The following is a 7,574-nucleotide window of genomic DNA, read 5'->3' on the forward strand; positions in this document are numbered from 1 at the left end:
CACGCAAATGGCAATGAAAAGAAAGCTGGGGTAGCAGTACTCATATCAGACAAAATAGACTTTAAAACAAAAACTGTAAAAAGAGACAAGAGCATTACATAATGATCAAGGGAACAATCCAATAAGAGGATATAACACTTGTAAATATCTATGCACCCAATGTAGGTGCACCTAAATATATAAAGCAATTATTAACAGACATAAAAAGAGAAATAGACAGTAACACAATAATAGTAGGAGACTTGAACACTCCACTTACACCAATGGATAGATCATCCAAACAGAAGATCAATAAGGAAACATTGGCCTTAAATGACACACTAGAACAGATGGACCTAGTAGATATATAGAGAGCATTCCGTCCAAAAACCGAAGAATACACTTTGTTTTCAAATGCACATGGAACATTCTCCAGGATTGATCACATATTAGGCCACAAAACGAGTCTCCATAAATTTAAGAAGATTGAAATAATACCAAGCATCTTTTCTGACCACAACCGTATGAAACTGGAAATCAACTATAGGAAGAAAATCAGAAAAGCCACAAATACGTGGAGATTAAACAAAATGCTACTGAACAACGACTGGGTCAACGAAGAAATCAAAAAATACCTGGAGACAAATGAAAATGAAAATACGACATGCCAGAATTTATGGGATACAGTAAAAGCAGTTCTAAGAGGGAAGTTTATAGCAATACAGGCCTATCTCAACAAACAAGAAAAATCTCAAATAAACAATCTAACAATGCACCTAAAGGAACTGGAAAAAGAAGAACAAACAAAGCCCAAAATCAGTAGAAGAAGGGAAATAATAAAAATCAGAGCAGAAATAAATGAAATAGAGACTAAAAAAACAATAGAAAAAATTAATAAAACCAAGAGCTGGTTCTTTGAAAAGATCAACAAAATTGACAAACCTTTAGCTAGACTCACCAAGAAAAAAAGAGAGAAGGCACAAATAAGTAAAATCAGAAATGAAAGAGGAGAAATTACAACAGACACCTCAGAAATACGAAGGATTATGAGAGAATACTATGAAAAGCTATATGCCAACCAATTCGACAATCTGGAAGAAATGGATAAATTCTTAGAATCATACAACCTTCCAAAACTGGATCAAGAAGAAGTAGAGAATTTGAATAGACCAATCACCAGTAAGGAGATCGAAATAGTAATCACAAACCTCCCCAAAAATAAAAGTCCAGGACCAGACGGCTTCCCTGGTGAATTCTACCAAACATGCAAAGAAGACTTAATACCTATCCTCAAACTCTTCCAAAAAATTGAGGGGGCGGGGGAAGCTCCCTAACTCATTCTATGAAGCCGACATTACCCTGATACCAAAACCAGACAAGGACAACACAAAAAAAGAAAATTACAGGCCAATATCACTGATGAACATCGACGCAAAAATCCTCAACAAAATACTAGCAAATCGCATACAACAATACGTTAAAAAGATTATACACCATGATCAAGTGGGATTTATTCCAGGTATGCAGGGATGGTTCAACATTCACAAATCAATCAACGTAATACACCACATTAATAAAATGAAGAATAAAAATCACATGATTATCTCAATAGATGCAGAGAAAGCATTTGACAAGATACAGCATCCATTTATGATAAAAACTCTAAATAAAATGGGTATAGAAGGAAAGTACCTCAACATGATAAAGGCCATATATGACAAACCCACAGCTAATATCATCCTCAGTGGTGAAAAACTGAAAGCTATCCCTCTAAGAACAGGAACCAGACAAGGATGCCCACTGTCACCACTCCTATTTAACATAGTACTGGAAGTCCTAGCCAGAGCAATCAGGCAAGAAAAAGAAATAAAAGGGATCCAAATTGGAAAGGAAGTAGTGAAACTGTCACTATTTGCAGATGACATAATTTTATATATAGAAAACCCTAAAGAATCCACCAGAGGGCCGGCCCCATGGCTTAGCGGTTAAGTGCGCGCACTCCGCTGCTGGCAGCCCAGGTTCAGATCCCGGGCGTGCACCAACGCACCGCTTGTCCGGCCATGCTGAGGCCACGTCCCACATACAGCAACTAGAAGGATGTGCAGCTATGACATGCAACTATCTACTGGGGCTTTGGGGGAAAAAATAAATAAATAATAATAATAAAAAATTATTAAAAAGAATCCACCAGAAAACTTTTAGAAGTAATAAACGAATATGGTAAAGTTGCTGGATACAAAATCAACATACAAAAATCAGTTGCATTTCTATACACTAACAACGAAGTAGCAGAAAGAGAAATTAAGAATACCATCCCATTTACAATTGCAACAAAAAGAATAAAATACCTAGGAATAAACTTAACCAAAGAGGTAAAAGATCTGTACACCAAAAACTATAAAACATTGCTGAAAGAAATTGAAGAAAACACAAAGAAATGGAAAGATATTCCATGCTCTTGGATTGGAAGAATTAACATAGTTAAGATGTCCATACTTCCCAAAGCAATCTGTAGATTCAATGCAATCCCTATCAAAGTTCCAACAACATTTTTCACAGAAATAGAACAAAGAATCCTAAAATTTATATGGAACAACAAAAGACCCCAAATAGCTAAAGGAATCCTGAGAAAAAGAACAAAGCTGGAGGTATCACACTTCCTGATTTCAAAATATACTACAAAGCTATAGTAACCAAAACAGCATGGTACTGGCACAAAAACAGACACACAGATCAATGGAATAGAATCGAAATCCCAGAAATAAACCCACACATCTATGGACAGCTAATCTTTGACAAAGGAGCCAAGAACATACAATGGAGAAAAGAAAGTCTCTTCAACAAATGGTGTTGGGAAAACTGGATAGCAATATGCAAAAAAATGAAAGTAGACCCTTACCTTACACCATACACAAAAATTAACGCCAAATGGATTAAAGACTTGAATGTAAGACCTGAAACTGTGAAACTTCTAGAAGAAAACATAGGCAGTAGGCTCTTCGACATTGGTCTTAGCAACATATTTTCAAGACCGATGTCTGACCGGGCAAGAGAAAGAATAGAAAAAATAAACAAATGGGACTACATCAAACTAAAAACCTTCTGCACAGCAAAGGAAACCATCAACAAAACGAAAAGAGAACCTAACAATTGGGAGAATATATTTGCAAACCATACCTCTGATAAGGGCTTAATCTCCAAAATATATAAAGAACTCATGCATCTCAACAACAAAAAAACTACCAACCCAATTAAAAAATGGGCAAAAGACCTGAACAGAAATTTCTCCAAAGAAGATATACAGGTGGCCAGCAGACACATGAAAAGATGCTCAAAATCATTAACTATCAGGGAAATGCAAATCAAAACTACAATGAGATATCACCTCACGCCCGTCAGAATGGCTATAATTAACAAGACAGGAAACAACATGTGTTGGAGAGGATGTGGAGAGAAGGGAACTCTCATACACTGCTGGTGGGAGTGCAAACTGGTGCAGCCACTATGGAAAACAGTATGGAGATTCCTCAAAAAATCAAGGATAGAGCTACCTTATGATCCAGCTATTCCACTGCTGGGTATTTATCCAAAGAACTTGAAAACACCAATGCGTAAACATACGTGCACCCCTGTGTTCATTGCAGCGTTATTCACAATAGCCAAGACTTGGAAGCAACCTAAGTGCCCATCAAGGGACGAATGGATAAAGAAGACGTGGTATATATACACAATGGAATACTACTCAGCCATAAGAAACGATGAAATCCAGCCATTTGTGACAACATGGATGGACATTGAGGGTGTTATGCAAAGTGCAATAAGTCAGAGGGAGAAGGTCAAATACTGTATGATTTCCTTCATTAAGTAGTAGATAATAACAACAATAAACAAACACCTAGAGACAGAGATTGGATTGGTGGTTACCAGAGGGGAATGGGGGAGGGAGGAGGGCGAAAGGGATAATTCGGCACATGTGTGTGGTGATGGGTTGTAATTAGTATTTGGGTGGTGAACATGATGTAATCTATGCAGAAATAGAAGTATAATGATGTACACCTGAAATTTATACAATGTTATAAACCAAGGTTACTGCAATAAACAAAAAATTAAAAAAAAAAAAAAAGAAATTTTATCCCAAGCTACAGCTATTTATTTGCCTAACTTACTGAGTATATTGAGAGTATATATTCATGATCTACATAACTATTTGGTCTTTTACTTGTCTTTTAAAGATAGCTTTTTATGATATTTACTATAGTTGTTATTACTAACTTCATTATTACCCTTTGATACATTTGCATAAAAGATTTAACTTTCTCTCCTATACCAATTGTGTTGTATCTCTAACCTCAAATGAGAGAATACTTTATTTGCTAGCACATCATAGATAATACAGGGCTTTTCACAAAGATTTAATTTACTCAGGAACCCTGAGAAACATATGTTATTTTAATTTAAGAGTTAAGAAAACTGAGTAGAGCTAAGCAGTAATTGTGGTTCAGTAACAGTTGAACAAACAGCACATACCTGACACAGTAGGTATGAAAATGATTGCCGGGAGGCCCCTGCCCTTCAGAAGTGCACAGGTTAGTGATTTAATTTAATTAAAATTAAATACTGTATTTTAAATTTAAAGAGTATGTCCAGAGTGCTGCTGCAGAAGCTCAAAAGATGGGCAGTTAGCACAACACAGGGGGTTCAAGAAAAGCTTCATGGAGAATGACAGCTTAGCTGAGTCTTGCAGGGTAGGTAGGTCAGAGCAGAAACAAAGGATATTCCAGGCAGAAAGGACAGTATGGTGTTTTCTACGCAACGCAGTGTTACAAAATAATTATGCTATGGGGAATGGAGTCAGGAACCTAAAAAGGTAGCCAGGGAGCTTGTGAGGCATGTTAGCAAGCCTGGACTTTATTCGCAGGTGAAGGGACTGTTGAAGGGTTTGAGCAGTGAGATCATAAGGTCCCATTCCAGCTACAGAGTAAATAATGGATTTATGGAGGCCAAGAGTGGAGGCAGGGAGATGACCACAAGGGCCTGACCTGTGGCAGGGACAGTGGGAACAAAATAGCTGAACTGGAGGGAGATTTAGGAGGAAAAAGAACTGAGCAAGACAAAGTGAATACATGATTAGGTAGGAGATGAAGGCGTCTTAAATTTCTGGCTTAGTGGGTGATGGTGTCAGCAATTGAAATGACACACAAGGGGAAAGGTAACTAATCTGCGTGCTTATAGATCATCTGGTAGTAGGCAATTGGATACAGGCCAGGGCTGGATGCAGGTGGGAATTAAAAACCTCTGGAGTAAATCAGTTCTGAAAAGGTGTGTGTTTCAAGTCAAGAGTGGGTTAAGGACAGAACCCCGGGGACCAGTGTTTAAATGATGAGCGGAGGAAACAGAGCCATGAAAAAGGCAGAAAAGGAATGCCCAGAGAGGTTGTGTCTGTAGGTTTGACAATTTAAGATGTAGTGGTGAGCTTTATGAAAAGTTTCAGTGGTGGTGGTGGGGGGAGGTCAAGTAGAATCTAGATTTGAATGGATTAAGGAGTGAATAGGAAATGAGGAATTAAAGACTGAAAGTGCAGATTATTCCTTCAAGAAGCTTGAGATGAAAGGAAGGAGGAGTGGTGATATTAGAGATATATAAAAGGGCAGTGGAGGAGGCCTCTGGTCTTGTTTTTAGGCTAGGAGAAACTTTGGCATGTTTATGGGCTCAAGGGAAAGAGCCAGAAGAAAAAGAGAGGTTGAAGATGTAGGAGAGAAGAGAGAACTGGTGGTGCAAGGAGGGGATGAGACAATAGTGCAAATGGTGGAAGGCAGGAAGGATGATTGGTGGGTTGGTGGGGTGATGTGTGTAGGAAGCTGACATAGGTTATGCTCATACACCCTTTGATGGGAGTGCTACTGAAAAGCACCAGTGTTCTCTCTTAAATCTTCCCCAGCTGCTAAAGACTTGACCTCAGTCTTAATGTTGAACCTTTTACCCTACAGACCACATAGCCTGACATTTTCTCTTTATGTGTTTGCTGAAGAGAAAGGTAGCTCTCCCAACATATGTCATTTAAATAAGAGGTGATATATTATGTTTGACCAAAAGAACTAAATGTAACACAGCAATAGAGATAGGTTATGGGAAGAGAGGGTCCTAAGTGTGGGCTTAGTAGGCCATCAGGCTCTTCCTGAGTGCTCCCTCTTCTGCTAATGCTCTACAGCCACCATCATGGGTCTGCCCCAGAGTGTGGCCAGGAAGGCGTAATCAGAGGCTTGTGTGTCACTGGTGACTTAAGCAGATCTTACAGGCCCTGATCCTAGGACTCCAATCAGATTTTTGGTGCCGGCTAGTTTTCTGCAGAAACGGAAGGCTGCCACTCAAAATGGGACTTGGCCATTTATTCACTGACTATTCCAAAGAGGTGATACAGTTTCTCTTCCAGCTGCTACTTGAGAAGCAGTGAAGTGGTGGCGATGACATTAGGGTGCAGGAGAAGCCTGGTGTCGACTGCTGGCACCGCCACAGAGACTGGTTGGCATCATGAGCAGCAGGGTGATTCCCAACAGTCTGGTTTACCTCCCCCTGACCGATGAAAGTCTTGGCTCAAATACCACCTCCTAAGAGAGGCCTTCAGGGACCCCCCTATCTAAAATAACACACCCCTTGTCTGCCCTCACTGTCCCCTTCCGTGCTTTATTGTTCTTGTTCTTCCTCTACTTCCTGGACTATTTGAGGGCGAGGGGACTGTACATTTGTATCTGTTTATTGTGTGTCTTCCCACTAGAATGTAAACTCTGTGAGAACAGCCTTCTTGGCTGGCTTGCTCACTGCTGTAGCCTTAACGACCAGCGTATAACAGATTCTCAATTTCTTAATGAACACATAAATAGAAATAATATTACAACAGTGGGATCATTCTATTTTAAATTAAAGGCATTACATTTTATTTTACTTGAATTGAACAAAAGTGAAAAGAAACTGAAGTAAAACTGAAGGCACTGTTGGACTGTTCATCCAGGCAGTATGCAGAGTTTGGAGCCATTGTCTATAGGTTTCCATTTCAGTCAGTATCCTTGGGCTCCCTGGTAAGAAATATGAGTGAATTAGCACACTTAAATATCCCCCCCTACCCAATTTTGTGAGCTATAGTATTTATTCATTGTCAAGTTTTAAAACATGTATATTGTTTTTATCATAATTCTCATATTTATTAGTCATATATTTAAATCGACTCATTTTCATATTTACTTTTTACTGAGTTTTGAGCTCTTAAATAATTTTAATACCTGTGGAAGAATCGCGGCATCAAAACTTTAAATAAATGTATCTCACAAGTTTCAGAGAATAAAAATAAGTTTCTTTCTTAGAAACTTATTTTTGTCACTGATTAGTGTTTAGGGAAAGACAATATCTATACAGTGTTAGCTCGGGCACTAGCAGCCGCTACCTCCGGACCTGCAGAGCTGGACCGCGCGCCCCGAGGGCGCAGTGCCGCCAGGAGCCGCTAGGGGTCTCCACCGCCTGCCACGCCGGGCAGCGCCGCTCTGTGCGTCGCCCGCGCCGAGCGGGAGAGGAAACCCGAGCGGAGGGCGCGGCGCAGCGCATCT

This window comes from Diceros bicornis, chromosome 26, assembly GCF_020826845.1.
Source record: "Diceros bicornis minor isolate mBicDic1 chromosome 26, mDicBic1.mat.cur, whole genome shotgun sequence".
NCBI lineage: Eukaryota > Metazoa > Chordata > Mammalia > Perissodactyla > Rhinocerotidae > Diceros > Diceros bicornis.